Source organism: Sebastes umbrosus, chromosome 18, assembly GCF_015220745.1.
Source record: "Sebastes umbrosus isolate fSebUmb1 chromosome 18, fSebUmb1.pri, whole genome shotgun sequence".
NCBI classification, from domain to species: domain Eukaryota; kingdom Metazoa; phylum Chordata; class Actinopteri; order Perciformes; family Sebastidae; genus Sebastes; species Sebastes umbrosus.
In genome coordinates this window covers 21,063,609-21,081,179 of record NC_051286.1, presented here as the reverse complement: position 1 = coordinate 21,081,179, position 17,571 = coordinate 21,063,609, and the positions used below count along the sequence as shown (strand labels likewise).

The 17,571-nt window shown below is 41.4% G+C and overlaps 1 long non-coding RNA gene across 2 annotated transcripts in view; it reads right to left on the bottom strand.

The window, feature by feature from the left end:
* The window catches only part of LOC119476596, a 68,629-nt gene that overhangs the window by 44,431 nt on the left and 6,627 nt on the right, over positions 1 to 17,571 (bottom strand). The window lies entirely within an intron of this gene.

Below are 17,571 nucleotides of genomic sequence, written 5' to 3'. Positions count from 1 at the left end.
AAAACAACTCCTTTACTCATTTAAAGGCTTGAAAGCAAGAAACTGAGGTGAACATGCACTGTGTACAGTCACTCACATTGGCCACACTCTCACACACATACACACAAAAGTTGTAGCTTTGATCCTGAAATTTGACAACTTCAGCAAAGAGAAAAGCTGACATTTGTGTTTCCCTGTTTCTTATGAATGACCTCTGGTGCACAACACCGTTTAAAACTTGCCTCCCTCAGATTTTTCTTTGTTTGCCCTAACTTCTATTCTGCCGGTGAAAAATAAACTCGAGGTGAACGGTGGTCTGGGAAGGGGGAGGATTTGCTAAAAGATGCTATTGATCTCTTTATTCCTGAAATAATTTGTATGGCTTGGCAACCGCAGCATCATCCCTTATCAACGTCTGCCAAAAGCCAGGCAGTGGCCTCCCGGGTGTAAAAGCTCTGAGAAATAATGCTTCTCATCACCAGCAAGAATGGCAGAAGTGGAGAAATGAAAAGGAAGAGTGGGGAGAGGTGGGGCAGAGGGGAAAGAGGAAGGCATGAGAGTCGGATGATGATAGAGGCGAGAGGAGGCTAAGAAAACACAGAGACTGAGTCAAACTTTTGAGATCCACAAAGGATCACAGGGTGGTGAGGGTGATGATCTATACCACTGGGGAAGCTGTATCCAGGTCTGTAGGAGTAAATGTGAAAAGTACAGACATTGTTTACATGAACCTGAGGCCTGAGTAATCGACTCTTATTCTACTTTTACCCTTCAGGGCCTCATTAAAGCTGCAGTAGGCAAGTTTGGAGCAAATATGATTGAAAAAAGTATTTTTTATAAAATGGTCACTATATCCTGACAGGAGTGCATGAGACAGGTAATCTGAAAAAAAAAAATCATGTGCCTCTGTGTCCTCCGGTGCTCCTAATGGCATCTGCAAGATTTCACAGACCGGAGGAAAACAACCAATCAGAGCCGAGCCGGAGCCTTGCTGTCTCTGAGCAACTGTCAATCACTCGCGAACTCCGATCAAACGGTCAAACTAGGCAGCGCTGATCAAATATGAATCAATATTCTGTTACTGTAATGCCTATTTCTCAAATAAATGGTTTCAGAAACATATTTTAGTGCACTGTTTAGCCGTAAAATGAAAATGTTTGCGACCCGGCAGCCATGTTGAGATCAGTTGAGGAAATACAAAGCACCGCCCTCCAGCCGGAGCAAACTTTCTCCTCATTTTACTGCCAAACAGTACACTACAAGATGTTTCTGAAAACATTTTATGCAAGAAATAGGCATAACAGTAACAGTACAGTAATATTAATTAATATTTGATCAGCGCTGCCGAGTTTGACCATTTGATCAGAGTCGCAAGTGATTGACAGCTGCCTCCGTTGAATGAACAGCCAATAGGAACGCTCTTTTTCCGAAATGATCTGTAATTGGCCAAAGTCTCCTGTCACAGGCTCGATTTTTTAATGCCTGGAGGTGCAGAAGTCTAGTTTTCTCTCAGAACACTTTAATTTCAATATGCTGAAAGGTTATTATGGAATTTTTGCCCAATGATGCCAAAAACCTTCTGCCAACCCTCACTTTAAGATGTCCTTGAAGAACTTCAAGTTCTGATACATTTTGTGCTCCTGTAATGCATTGTTGGTGTCTTTCTCTGTGGAATGAAAGCCCATTTCATTACACGATAAAATGTTCTCTATTTGTCTGAACATGCAATTCGCTTTTACCAATAGAACTGGTTATTTTTCAATTAAATTTCTGTATGAGCTTGAAGAGAAGATAGAATAACAAAAACCCTATAGTTAAGATGTATCATTTTATTGTGAAAGGACTTTATGTTATTATATTGGAAATATGGTAATTGATGATAAAACTGGTTGGTATTTCTAACTTACTAATTCTCTATATATTGTGTTTGAATATGCAGATCTTCCCTAAACATTTCTATTAATTCAAACAACTTACATTTTGATTCAATAATCCCCAGATAAACGAATATGCCACAGTTCTCTCATCAATGAAAGTATTCAAAGTGTGTGAATGTAAAACAGTGTTAATTAAACCCGCTTCCCAAAGCTCAATTACTGCGTAGATTAAATTCCTCTATTCAGTTTGTGTTTTTTTTTGTTTTTAATGTATGCTAACGCAAATCATGTTTATCAGTATTTGAAAAAAGGATCTGTGAATAGAACATAATACCCGTCCTCTGAAAACAACATGAGAGAGCAGAGAAGATGGAGCGTTTGGAGACAGATGAAATAATACACGGGCCCTCTGTGCAATACATCACAGAGAGCCCGGCCGGCTTCAACATTCCTGTCTCACCGAATGCTAACATCCCCATATCAGCATTCGTGAGGTGAAAAGTTGTGTATAAATCAGCTTATCTTTGAAGTCTATTCTCCTGATTCGCAGTGGTTTAACTGCCTTCAGTTTGTCTGTCTCTTCTCAGGTAGAAGCCGGTGGTGGAATACAATGGGGGTTTCTTTTCACTGCAGATATCGACAATGCACTGTCTTTACAAGAAGTACATAGTGGGCTAGAGTTTAAACCAGTTCAGATCTGCACATTCTCATATATAGAATTGAATAATCAATGTTGACAATTCATGCAAGATAATAGTCCGACAATGGCAAGATCGTGACCTGGAGTGCTAGACTTCCTGGCACCTTGACTGCGAGATAGCAAGATAGTGATCCATCCAGATGTCACAAGGGCTATAATTTGAACAAAACATCTTTTTGATGGCATCTTGCCTCTGAAATTGTATTATTTCTGTTTGAAACAGGATATTCTGCTAGAGCATAATGTAGGGAGGGACTGAAAAGAAGCTACATCAAAGAAGTAAGAGAAAGGAAGTGATGAATACTTTGCAACCGCTATCTACCCCGTCTCAATGTCCGATTCACAAACGATATTATGCTAATGACATTACAGCGCAAAAACGGCCATAAAGTTTTGCAGCCGAGTGCAATTTGCCCTTCCTTTGCGTTGGATTGCAGTTTTCTATGTGTCAAAGTATAAACGCGCTCGAGGCCAATAATCCGTCGGTTGTGAGGTGTGAGCATAGACTGTATGTAAAGATGAACAAAATGACAGCTCCCCAAAAGTGAAGCCAAAACATCTTCATTAACCCCTGGTAGCTGGTTGCAGTATAGGTCATAACTCCCGCCCCCTCCATGTTAGCAGATGGGACATGGGGCAAAATAAAAAGTCAAAGTAGACGTCAAATATATTTCACCTAAAGATGATTTCTGTCATATTAGGTTAGTTTTTATCACGGTGATGTATGTTCAAGTGTTCATTTTTCAGATAAGATTGGTTCTAATAAGTTATTTGATGCTATAAAAAGGGGGTGAGATGTCATGATTGACAGCTGCACTGGGTGAAGTACTCGCGCAGCTGAATGCTCGGGAATTGTACAAGAGAAGAGATGTGACTTTAACTTTCAATAACCGTCACGAGTCTGTGTAATGTGTCAATCTGATCATAAATGTAGTTATAGAGATATTATGGTTAGTCATTGTGTCTTTCTAGCCAAACAGCTACCGTGGTGCCAACATAGCAGGGAACGGAAGAGAAAGGAAATGATGCATATTTTGCAACCACTATCTGCCTCGTCTCAATGTCCGATTCACAAACGATATTGCGCTAATGATATTACAGCACAAACACGTCCATAAAGTTTTACAGCTGAGACCAATTGCCCTTCTTTTGCATTTCATTGCAATTATCTATGTGGCAAAGTTTAAATGCGCTTGAGGCCAATAATACGTTGGTTGTGAGGGTTGAGAGTCAGCCTGTACCAGAGGTCTTGTCAGGAGGGGCTGGCCAGAGTGCCACTTCCATCCAAACCTCCCGAAGGCAATTAAAGGTCCAGTGTGTAGGATGTGGCGGTATCTAGCGGTGAGGTGAGGAAATTGCAACCAACTGAAGCCTCTCCCATGTGCCAAGCGTGTTGGAGCGCTACGGTGGCTGACGTGATAACGCGAATGGCCCTCTTTAGAGCCAGTTGGAGCAGAGCCAGTGCATAGAGTGTGTGTGTATGTGGGAAGTGAGTGGTGAAGCAAGAGAGAGAGAGAGCGGCCCAAGCAGGACAAGTTAACAGTGTTTGGTTTGTCCGTTCTTCTGGTGGTGCAACATGGCGGACTCCATGGAGAGGGGACCCGCTCCCTATGTAGATATAAACGGCTCATTCGAAGGTAACGAAAACACAACAATCAGGTTACTATCAGGTGATTATACACTTAAAAAAAACATTCTTATTAATATAATATTCCATTTCTGCCAATAAAGCCCCCTAATTATTACACACTGGTCCTTTCAGAGAGAGGAAAGGAAAAAATGTAAGCCCAGGATTTAGGAAAGGAGAGAGGGGGAAGAAATCATTTGTATATTTGTTTATATAACCCTTTTTCTGTTTTTTTCTTGTGTTTTCAAAGATTACATGTAGGGGAGCTTTATTCATTTATTTTTCATGACAGAACTGTCATTGCATCCTGTCACTGCATCCCAAAATGAATGAGTTTGAGCAGACACCCTTTATAAAAGCGCTTCAGTTACCATCAACTCTCTGAAGATGCTAATAATTTCCCTGTAACTGCGTGTAGCGCTGATCTTTGTGAATTGGACTGCTTTTACAATGAGGCTCATTTGTATAGAAATGGGACTTTTGTACCAAATGTACGCATATTACCTAATTTGAATATGTGCAAATAGCGCAGGAGCACCGAGACACTATTTGCTTGGCAACGCAGTTAGGGGGGTGCATTTCATTCTTTGCGGGTGCTTTCCTTTTGTGATTTTGCCCGTCAGTGTAGCAGTGTGTTGTTTTTTAAAAATGAAATCAATTCAAACCCCTCAGGCAACTTCAAAGTACCAGGTTTGTGAAATATATAAAAAATGCATGCAAATATCTGAGCTTTTATTGTAGCTTTTCATTGTGACATGAAAGGACATTTAATGCTATTGTTTGCAGGTAAATACATCAGTCAGGACAGTTACAGTAAGTGAGAGGTGTGAGAAAGCAAATGATGTACAACTGGATGTTGTCAGTGTGTCACCAACGTGCTGCAGTTTATAGCTCATCATAAAGGCCCCGCCTAAACACACTGACCTTTGTGCGTTCCTGTTAAATTGACTTTCGTTAAAGGGCAGTGCTCCTCAGCTAAATGTCACCGCTGGATTGTCCCTCTTGTCTGTCCCTTGTTGAGCGTGAGCAGCCCTTTCATCTGCTAACTCTTCCATGTGGTTTGACAAAAACATCCCTAGACAAATACATGGTGTCTTAGAGTTTCCAGAGTCTGGTACGGTACAGGTGCAAGATATGAAAGAGTTCAAATGCATTTGCTGCCATACATAACTCATATGGTCATGAATACAGAGGGATTATGTGTCTGGGGGAATATCTGCATGTTAACTTTGGTTCCTCGCTGCCTGTACCTACGACAAGACGAACCAGGGTCGACATTATTATTGAAACAATAATTTAAAATTCTTAGAAGACTGCCGTACCACTGTGCAAGGTTGTGATTTAATTCATAATAAATCTTTAAAACCTTTCCCCAGGTGGTGGCATGTGAAACAGACTGATGCAAATAGAGTGAGACATTGATTGAAAAGGAAGGAGTCTGGAAGAGTAAAGGACATAGAAAAAAAAGACTGAACAATGGATGTATGGTCACAGGAGGTAGAAAGAAACCAGACACACAGTATAATCAGTGCTAACAGTAGATTACTGGGAGAGGAAAAAGTCATGGAACACATCAAAACCACAAGACACCTACTGTAGATCCAAACAAGACAGTGAAGTTTTCATTAGCCATAGTCATTTTCACATTTGTCATCAGGCTGACACTCACCATCCTTATTCTCAGCATTAATTCAATCCAACAGTCAAACAATGGTAGCAGGTGCCGCTAAGCTATAGTGTTGCTGCCAATGCTCTCCCTGCTTTGGGGACCTGTGTGCAGGACCATGCACCTGAGCCCAATGTTTTTTCCAAGGATGGCAATGGAAACCATTCATTGAGATGCACTAGACAAGGTGACCACGTTTTGTCCCCCAGTGCATCCTTTATATTCAACTGCAGCAGAGCTGAATGTTTGAACGAATACACCTGCTGGAAGAAGTGGCCTATGTTTTGTCTCTTTGTACACAAGGAAGAGACATTACCGTGAAAAACCGTGATATGAACTGAACCGTGAATTTTGTGAACCGTTCCACCCCTGGCTGCAACTATCAATTATTTTCTCGATTAATCGATTAGTTGTTTGGTCTATAAAATGTCAGAAAATGGAGAAAAATATTGATCTGTGTTTCCCAAAGCCAAAGATGACTTCCTCAAATGTCTTGTTTTGTCCACAACTCAAAGATATTCAGTTTACTGTCATAGAGAAGTAAAGAAACCACAAAATATTCACATTTAAGAAGCTGGAATCAAAGAATTTTTATCTTTTTTTTTTAAAAGAAAATGCTCAAACCGATTATCAAAATAGTTGGAGATTAATTTTAATAGTTTTTCAATTAATTGATTAATCAATTAATCGTTACAGCTCTAATGGGAACTGCAGAGGCGGATGATGATTTTCAGTGTGTTCGTCACTTGAGCGAAACCTTTCACATTACACAAAGTCCCTTGGCCCATTGTTAATACAAAAATATTGATAAGTGCAGCTTTAAAAATATGGTAGGCCATTCTGTCAAGTGAAAAAAGTAAAAATTTTAAATTAACTTTAAAGCCATCTTTAAAGAAATCAGCTTGTTCTTCGTGAAACAGTGCTGAATAAGGGAATAGACATAGCACACCGTTGGGCATACAGATAACCTAGTCCAAACTGAAATTCATATTCAATCATACCTCCCCAAAACCTCTGGGAATTCAGTCAGTAAACCCTCCTAGTGATGCCTCGGTGCAGGCAGTGAATCTTAAGAAAGACCTGAGCAGAAAGACAGATGGCTGAGAGACGCTGAGACAGCCTACACGCCGAGGCAAGACAGACAATTCAGGGGGTAAGCCACCCTCGCTGAAACACTGAGAGCGCCGTGTTTCCCTTCGTCGACGAAGTTGAGAAGCAGCTCCAGCAATAAAGTGCCTCATCTCATGACTAACACACACACACACACACTCGCACAGTGCCATTAGCAGTAGCTGGTCTATCAGACAGAGCAAACACTCCCACTTTTAATATTTAATAATGGCAAACATAGTCTCGCTGCGAATGCCTGTAAATACATACACACAAATGGGTGTGGGAAAACATGCACTAAGCCAACAACTCGAGGTAATGTGAGCAGCAAGACATGTGTTTCGAGGTGCTGTGGGATGGAAGAAAAACAATGTTCTGAAAAATGGCTTTGGTGTACAAGTACAAAAGAAAAAAAAACAACTACATGACAACTTCTTTTTTATTTCAGTAGTGCTCACTCTTTGTAGCCTTTAACAAGTTGGAGCAAAATGCTCAGCCAGGCACACAAAAACACACACACCGTCCTCGTGACTTTTCTATATGAACTTGTACACCGTACAAGAAAAACCATTCATCCTGATGATGCTGTATAGATATGTGTATCCCAGTGTGTGCATGTGCATGAACACCTAGTGTCAGAAGGCTAGGGCGGATTCATTAGTGTCTGGGTCAGAGGTTATGTTGTTCTGTTGTGCCTCATCAATCTCTCCTCGTACAGTGGGTGTATCAGGGGGCTAAACCACAAAAGGGCTCGCCCATACATATCAGATACATACACACACACATACACACACAACAGTGCTGGTCTAAGCTACGTGGTGTGACAGTCAAACTCCTGAGGTACCATCTCTATTCCTCTTTTACCTCTGCTCGGATGCTGCAGAGCCTCGGCTTCCCTGTCCGATCGATAACATGACAAATTGATAAAAATGGCCGTGATAAGGATGAATAGCTATGGATCCTCTTTTCTGTCCTCCTTACTACTGAACCGAAAGTGGATATTAAGGCCATATAGAGTGCTGTAACCCTGGCACTACACTGAAAAGAAAAAGTAATTTAGTTTAGGGGTGTCAATCTGCCATAAAGAACAGTGAAGAATCGAGGGATGTCACCGTTTCTCTGTTTAGATTCTCTCTCGGTTTCTCGGTTTGTCTTCCTAACTTTTGAGATATAAAAAAAAAACAACACCACCACTTATGTATCAGGCAGCCACAAACGCTCAGGTTCTCACAAACATTTCCAGTAAGGGATCAGAATCCGGTTAGAGTGCAAGCTGTGGTTTTTCCCACACACATCTATCTATCCGGCTGTCTGTCTTCCCCATTATGATTGCAGGCATCTCCGCTGCTCCAAACCAATTTATCCCATCCTTTATCTTCTCTGCTCCTCCTCTCTCTCTCCTTCTCTCTTATTCTAATTTCTTTATATCTGTCCATCATTCGGTCTCTTTTTTTCGCCTGTCTCACTAGCGAGCATACAAGCCATCAAAGAAGTGATAGTTTTAGAAATGTTTGCTGTGCTGCACCGCTAATATTGATTTAAACCGAAAGAGAAAACATTTAGAAAATGTCTTTAAAGGAACAGTGTGTAACAATTAGTGGGATCTATTAGCAGAAATGGAATATAATAATTAATAAGTATAAGGGATGTTAATAATTAACCATTTAATCGTTTTAAGAACTTGGCTTTGGTCTTGAGGAGTTGTAGCATTTATTCACTGACAAATAAACTGTACACACACTGCACTGCCACGGTCACAGCTACAACACCACTGACAACCCCAACACACACGCGGCCCAACGGACACTCGTTAACGTTACGCCGGGCTGACAGACCGTATGTGTGTTACAACAGCGAGCACGGAGCCACCAGCTGCGATATAATGTGCAGCTGCGAACGCACCACACACACACATGGTCTGTCGGGCACTGGCGGAACTGGGGACTCGGTTGTCTATTTCACGCATACGCTGCAGCTGGTAATAAATTATGGATTTAACCTGTTTGTGTATCGGGTTGTCGTTGTAGCTGGGCTGCTTGTTGGGCACTCAAACCACCGCACGCAATGCACTAGTCTTGTCAGTTAACGGTTAATATTCAGTTAACGAGGGTCGGCTATCGGTTACAAAAAAAATTCAAAACTAGCATCCCTAATAAGTATGTTTTCTTAAGTGTATAATCACCTGAAAAAAAGAATCATCGTGTTTTCGTTGCCTTTGCATGAGCCATTTATATCTACATAGCATATCTACATAACTTTCCTGCTTGTGCCGGAGTCGATAACGTTACTCACTCCGGAGTTAACCGGCTCCACTAGCTCACTTGTTTGCTCACACACTACGCACTGGCTCTGCTATTCTCCAAATGACCTACGCTACTCTTACAACAGCTAGATAGGACCATTTGTGTTTTCACGTCGGCAACCGTAGCTCTCCTACACACTTGGCACACGGGAGGGGTTACAATCTGCAACCTCACCACTAGATGCCGCCAGATGTTACACACTGTACCTTTAAAGGAATACAAAGACAGCCAAATGGCTTTGAACTCCTGGCGAGAAATCGCGCAAAAGCAAGCATGGAAGAGATGAAAATGCTTGCAATCAAACGTGTGGCGTGTGGATTGGGAAATGTTCATGTGTGGAACACCAGACGGACACAGACCCTTAATTGTAGTATGAATGGAACCACATGTGTGTCCGCGCGACCGGTACAAGTCTGCAGCTGTCGCAGAGTGCAGAAAGTATCTGAGCCTTAACATGGATCCAACCTGACACTGAGATGTTGTTTTCATCTCTTACTTGTTAAACGACAGTTCAACAACTTTCACTGCTTACATTCAAGCTCAGCTTAAACTCTGATTTCAGTTGCTTTTGACTTGTACGCTTCAAAAGACACCTCAAACCATTTCAGTGTTTCAACTTTAACTGACACTTTAATGGCTTTAAACTGCAACTCAATGTCTCAGATTTTAAGACATTTAACCACTTAACACTGTTTTGGGCTATGCATTTTTCAGCATAAGCGAACCCATTTAAATTCTAGTTTGAAGGATGCTTTAAACATATGAAAAGTCTATATGAAAACAGAATATTAAGGGTTAAAAAGAAGTGTTTAAGGGCATGCTTGCATCACAGTTCAATGCTGTAGTCGCCACTTGCTGCTTGTCCCACTTCAGCTATTTAATTCCCAGGCACCACTCTGACATTTGGCGAGTGTAAACCCAAATACTGTGTTACAAAACATCCCTGGAGAGGTCTGAGGGTGATATCACAGGCACTTTCTTTCTATGGATCAGTGTTATTGTTAAAACTATTACACCCTCTGATTGTCAGATGGAGTTCAGCACACTAAAAAACTGACCTGAGGCCTCTGCTGACTTGGCAAAACTAGCGCATGCACAACAGCTATCCCAGCAGATCCAACACCCTCGTCAAATACCGACACTTAATCAGTGGCACTACGCTTCAAATTGTGACGCTCTAGGTAGCCCTCTAGTGTGAGTTTTGGACGTGTCAGGGACGGCGTGTCACTTTCTGCTCGTTACATGCATGCATGTCTTTTCAAATAAACTCCTGTGTTCACAGGAAAAGTGCAGTTTCCGCTTGTTACATGCATTACAAAGAGTCTAGAAGCAAAAAGACAGTGTCTTTTCAAAATAAACTTCCAACATAGGTATACTTAGTTTTTAGGTTTATTTACACAACAAAACTACGGGGTTAGGTTTGTGCAACAAAACTTGGTCATAGGCTTCAGAACAGATCATGGTTTGGAAGTTGGGGTAAGTATGTTTGTTACGTAAAATAACAGTTTGTTACGGAACTGCGTTAGTTAAGTACAGAAGTTACGTAACAAAAGTATGGTAAAATAAGTCAACGTTGACTTGGTTTCACACGAGTCATGAACAGCGGTCTCCTGGGTGAATGTCCTGTGTTTGTTTGACCCATACTTCCTCCCACCCACCCTATGCAGACTTTCTCGCTCTTACTTCAGTTGCTCTGACCGTGTAATAATCCATTGAAGTTAGTTAAAGGGTGCCTCGGTGCGTCGGTATCAGGCTCCAAGGGGCACTGACCGAGCGTCGGTATATGACGAGTTGGGACTGAGAACGGGTTGGCAGATCATCCGTCGGCCCATGAGCTTTCCCTGAAAGCCAATTATTATACACCCAATTCCATCTTCTACGCCCACATGGAAAGTAGGAGAATTTGTGTTGGAGGGTATAAGTTAGGCAGTGATTTGAGACCAAATGAGTCTGCAGGACGGATGGATGAAGATGTGAGGGAAAGGAGGAAGAGGAGAAAGTTTCGGGGAGAGAGCAGCCCACAGAGAAGGTGAGAGCAGGATCAGGCGGGGGGGAGTGCTGCAGTGGAGAGAGAGAGAGAGAGAGAGAGAGAGAGAGAGAGAGAGAGGCAGCTATGGAATGGCAGTGCCCACTTAAGGCAGCCTGACAGGAGGAATCATCCACACTGTCAGTCTGGGGGAGTCAGCTCAGGGTAGGGGGAATGATGGAAATGGAAAAGGTGTGTGTGTGTGAGTGGTTAGGGTAGAAGTGTGACGACTGTAAAGGGGGAGTGCCTGCAGAGAGAGAGACGGAGTTTGTCTATGTTTTGACTAAATAAATTTCTTAGTGTTTTTCTCTAACATCTGTCGTCTGCATCAAACCATTTTTCATTGGCTGACTTATTTGGGCCATGATGCAGCAGCTTTTTCATAAATCTGCCGCAATGTCAAATATTTTCCTTAATATCCAACACAGCTCGGTTAATGCTTTCACTTTTTTTTCGAAGAAAGATTTTACTATTCTTTGCCCATCTATGAAGGATGTTTGGAAGTTTACAGTGCTCTGCTTTTTTATGTATATGGTAATGATACTGCGGTCTGTTGCTTTAAGGTCTGGCTAGTAAAACAAGTTAGAATTTAAATTTGAAAAACTGAGAGACTGGGTTTTTTGAGTGTGTATGGAAGGTGTTGATGCCTGGCACTGGTTTCCCCCTCTGAGTCTTTCAATCCTTAGTTTTATTTTTACATTGCTCTGTTTTTGTGCTTTTCACAGCAGTTCTTTTGTTTGATGGATGTGTGGCAGTATATTAGCTTCTGAGGGGAGACAAGGTAGCGCTCCCTCCCGCCTCAGTTCAATTCAGTTCAGTTTATTGGAGCTTTATTGGCACGACATTTTGATCAGAAACAGAGTATAAAAATGGGGTAAAGAAAATCACGATACATTGAATGAGACAACTAGTGACATTAAACACACATAAATAAAAGTGAGAAATACACAAAATCAGGAAAAGAAAGGACAATTTGTATGGAAACCAGGTGATGCCAATATTAAACATTTAATAAAATGGGAAAAAAATCTGTTGTGTGCTCATGATATATGACAATAATAAAATGTTAAATGATACATAAAAATTAAATTAAAAACTCCACAGACAAATCATTTTTAGTGCACCCCAAAGTCCACTGCCATAATAATAATGTAATTAAATTGCGAACTGTGAAATGTCAAACTGGCAGACAATGTGCAATCTAAGCTTGATAATGAAATTGCAATCTGGACTTGTGTCCTGATTTTACCTCATTCCTAATAAAAAGAAAAGGGGATGGCTTTTTATGGTCATTTTCATGCTGGCAGGATTCTCCTAGGCATCTTTTGTGAAATTTGTCAGTCAACTCTCAAACCCACTGGGTGGGATATAGCCTACTACCATCTGACTGGCTGAAATGAACTAATCAGGGGAAGCTATTTCACTGCTCTGGTTTCTGACCAGGGCTGACATGTCATCAGCAAATTTTGACTTGTTTTTCTTGAAAATATCTTGATCATATATCTTGCATAAACAAATTTGATCAAATTATTTCATTTTAATATTGGCCGCTAGGGTTGGGCGATATGATGGTATATACTGTGCAATGGTAGAAATATGTCCACCGGTAAAGATTTGTCAATACAGTTTCCACCAGAGTAGCAATTCTCGCATGATCTCGTGGTTTCTGCATGATCTTGTGTCATCTCATTAGAAGAACATTATTCCCAGACATTTGCACAATGTTGTTTATTTTGCATTTTTTCAGCTTTTTGAAATGAAAGATGAGCAAATCCTGCAGGAAAGTCAAGTCTTTTTTTTTCTTTTGGTAAACTCTATTATATTATTTGCACCTGTTAACCTTAAAACTTTAACACTGAAATTACTGTTCTCGGGAACCTAAAAGCTTCCATTTTGAAAGTGTTGTTTTTGTTTGTATGGAAGTCTCAAATAAAAGAAGAAAATAATCAAATATGAAGAAGTACAGTAATATTAATTAATTAATTAAATTTACAGAACAATTACTGTATCATGTGATATTCTGTATATTACCATGATAGAAGATTTTAACAATATCGCCCACCCCTATTGGCAGCAGTGGACTTCCATAATTCAGTGTATTACAGTATATTAAAAGAAAAGAACACTCACTCTGCTCATAGCCTATACCTAACTTCCCTCTCCACTCTCCTTGTCATTCAGATTTTTGCCTGGAAGAAGCCAAGGGGAAGGCCGCTCCAGATGAATGACATGAGACATTATACAAGCTAACTGTGAACATGGAGAGACAGCTCTAATTCAATATTAAACTAATCCATCTGGCCCACGTCACTGAATGCAGATGGCTATCAAGACCAGAAACAACCTTGAGCCCAAAGACAGACGAACACTGACTCTCATTACTCAGTCCCAATCTCCCTCTCGCTGTGTCTCTTTGGCTTTCCTCCGACATGCTGAGTGTGTACGGCCTTCCGATTGGCCCAATTTGCCTCTCCTCCCTTTATTGGTTGCGTCACACTCTTGATGCTCATTCTTTGTGCTTATCAGTGACTGTAATAATCTATAATGCGAAAAATAATTTGTATTTCCAATTTCGTATCACTGATTAATGCAGAAAGCAAGGGTAATTTCCTGCTTTTTTTTCCAGCGCTCCTGCTTGTGCCACATAATTAGGTGTCGATGGAAATGATATCTTCTCCATCATTTAAAATCCTCATGTTGCACAGGCTACATAGATCAATAGCACAGAGGGGCGCACACAGCCTGGCGGTGACGCAATGCAAATGGAATTAAGTTCAGTGTAGCTGCAGTATTGACTCTAGAAGGCAAATCCATGTCTTGACTTTCTGATTGAGTTATATACACAGCGGCACGACTGGATGATTTCCTACAGAAGCAGGAACTTCAGTCTGTGGGAAAAAAACAATCGTGGCTAAACAATAATAGGACTTACAAAGATTTTTCATTCTCTCACGTCGTTTTTTTTCCAAAACACTTCTTGTTTGTGAGTCTATTTTTCCTCCTTTCTCAGCTCTTTCATCAGATCATGTTCCTTCCACTTAGCATCCCCCTGCTTCCCTTTTCCATGTCCTTTTCTGTCCTCTTGTTTTCATCCCTCCTTCTCCCCTGTTGTCACACCCTCCTCCTCCGGTGTTTCCATCCCTCCTCCTGTATCCCTCCCTCTCTGTAATCAGAGCCGTGACTGAGCAGTGTTTACAGGGTCATCCCAGGGGCCTGCCAGTGTGACACATTCACTTTACAACCGCTCACCTCGCCTCACCCTCCATTCCCTCGCCTTGCTTTGGTCAGATTACAGAAGAAGCGACAGAAAAACACTCCCCCCACTCCTCCTGTATCCCTCCCTGAAACCTCCAGCCTCAACCTCTCACACCCCTGCTGCGCTCCTCCAGCAACGGCAGACCGGTAGGAGGCCGTCTTATCTCTCCGCTCAAATGGAGCCTCGTCACTCCGGGCATCGCGGTTGCACATCTTGGTTGGACCATAAGACTGGAACATGATCATTTAACACTGACTGGGAGCGTTGGCCTGCTGCTGCACACGGCGAGATAAACTGTCCAAGATGTAGCTGCTATCGCTTGTGCACATTTAAAGTTATATAGATATATATGGATGCAAATTGGAGAAGTTAATAACGCTGCTGATGAGTGTGTTTTGAGAATCAAATATCTATTTCAATCAGGCAAACGCAGATATCTCGCTTAAAGACTTAATGTCTCATGAGTGCAAAAATTTCCTCACTTTTTCCTCAGAGTTCCAAACACCTAAAAACTGTTGTGTTACAGTATAGTTGTTGTTTTTTCTGACATGTCTATTTGTGTGAGCGTCAGATGAGCTGATTGGCTCTGGAACTGACTGATTGCTCTTGAGGGAAGGTGGTAATTTCTCTGTCATATTGTGACTGATTATAGCTCTGAAATATGTCACTGTTTCAACTCCATCAGAAGTTTTTTGACAGGAGGCTTTGATGTGTGTTCACACGAGCAGACAGACAGACAGTCAGCTATGTAGCACCCACTCCATGGGAAGTAACACGAGCGCTTTTGACTCCGTTTTCTGCAGATGCCTGCGTGTTGTAAATTGTCACAAAATACAGCGCTGTTGCAGGTGAATAAAGAGTTTGAAAAGTGACGGTACTTCTGCCGCTCTCACAGCTTGTCTGCTTGAAACTGTCATATTGTTTTATACGAGTGCTGCGGTGGCAATCAAAAACTGGACAGACAGTCGTAGAGAACGTCTCGCTTGTAAATTTAACGCAGAAATATGAAAAGAGATATTACAGACAAAAATTAAGTAGATGATTTGTGCTTATTAGCCTAGTTTAAGAGCATATTTACAGGGAATAAAGGAAAAAATCTAAACGTCTGAGGAGATCAAACTACCTCTAGTGTTTTTGCCCGGAGGCTCCAAGAATGGCATAACAGCAGACATTTTATGGAGGAGCACTTTATAAGCCAATGTTCCACTGGGGACGTGTAACATGAAAACTGAGTCACATCCTTTGCTTGTGGGCACAATATTTAGCAAGTCACTTTTTCTGATGCCACACTAATAAATTCAGTTTATAGGAAGTGAAGCCCACCTTGCAGGTGTATTAAATATAGATTTGGATTCACTACTTAGAACAAGAAAATGTGTTTTTTAAAGAATTTTACAGTCTTGTGGATAAAATATTTTTGATCTTATAGCATAATAATTTGGTACTGCGGTTCTTTTGAAGGTATTACTTTTGGCTCAGTCATTTTTCTCATGAGTCTCCGCTAGATCAGGCTGTCCTAATGACCGTGGGTATTCGCTCATTTTTCTGGGGCCTGGGCTGGAGGAATTTCAATATCATCATCTCACTGAATGTGAATAAGGAGCTAAGGGTCAGAGTGTAGCATGGCCATTATCATACTGCTCGTTATCACTAACTTGGTTCATTCAGTTCAGATTTCTCGGCCCCGTCCCTTAGCAGAAAAAGAAAAGGGCAGTGGAGTACGAAGAAAGCGTGATGTTTTAGAGGACGGAATGATGGGGGAGGTGGCTGTGGATGTTGGTAATATATTGTTTATCGAAAACATATTTACTGTAACGTCTTCCCTTTGTTATCCAGAGACTTCGGGGAAGAACGGAGCGATGGCCTTCCCAGGGCACTCAAAGTGTACCGTGAAGTTTGACACGAGACAAATCAACGCTCCCCGATGTATGTGGGGGGTCACGAGGGTCAGATTCCTCCGCAGTGTGCGATTCCTCTCCGTCTGCACGTCTAACACCAATCCTTGTGGGGTATGGCATCAATACTCTCTTTCATGTCGGGAGACAGCGATCAATGGATCTCTCTTTCCCCGAACGGAAGCACTCCATATTCAGCGGTTGATTTCACGGCTGGATATCCGACACACCACTTAATGGATGGTGTGTGTATGCCTGTGTGTGTGTGTGTGTGTGTGTGTGTGCGTGTGGTTCAGTGTACAGTTGTAGCATTGTAATTTAAGGTGATTAATCAACATACAGTAGGTTTATTGAACTCGACAAGGGCAGCCGGGTTTGTTCACACTCAGATTAGTGATAGAACAGATGCTAAGGTAATGACAACACTGCAACATTCAGCACATACAAAGTGCAGTTCATTGTTACTATTCATTACATTAGGCGGATTGCAGAGGGAGTGTATTGTGAATACATTAATAAATAATACTGTAAGTTAAATAAAATTGTGTATAAAAAGACACATAAGCTTTATAATTTAACTTTAATCTTCAAACACCATTTACCAGCAAAATAAATTAAAACATAATTAATTTTACTCTTATATTTGTCTTACTCCTTACTCATTTTCCTTTTTTTCGGCGGGTGGGGGGTATTGACGCACATTTAATCATGAACCTATTTTCAATATGAAACACTTCCTTTTCCATTTCAAGTGAATCACTGGTAGCTCATCATCCATATACTGTACTGAATACTGCTGTAGCATATGAATTATTGTATCATTGTATATTAGCGTATCAGTAGCTATGGCATTGTAGCCAGCAGACTAAAGTAGCGGTGCACAGAATGATGTCACACAGGCCAGCAGCATAAAATAATTGTGGTTGGCCCCGGTGCAAATTATTTTTCTTGAGCCCTCGCCCCAAACACAAGTGCATGCTCGTGCGCATACATGCACATACACACACAACCGCTTCAGACAATTGCAAAGCAGACAATTGCAATGCCACCATGGAGAGGCTCACCATGCAACTCCCATGCTGCAATACAGCCTTAGATCAGCACCACGGAGAGCAGCCGGGGTGCCAAATTG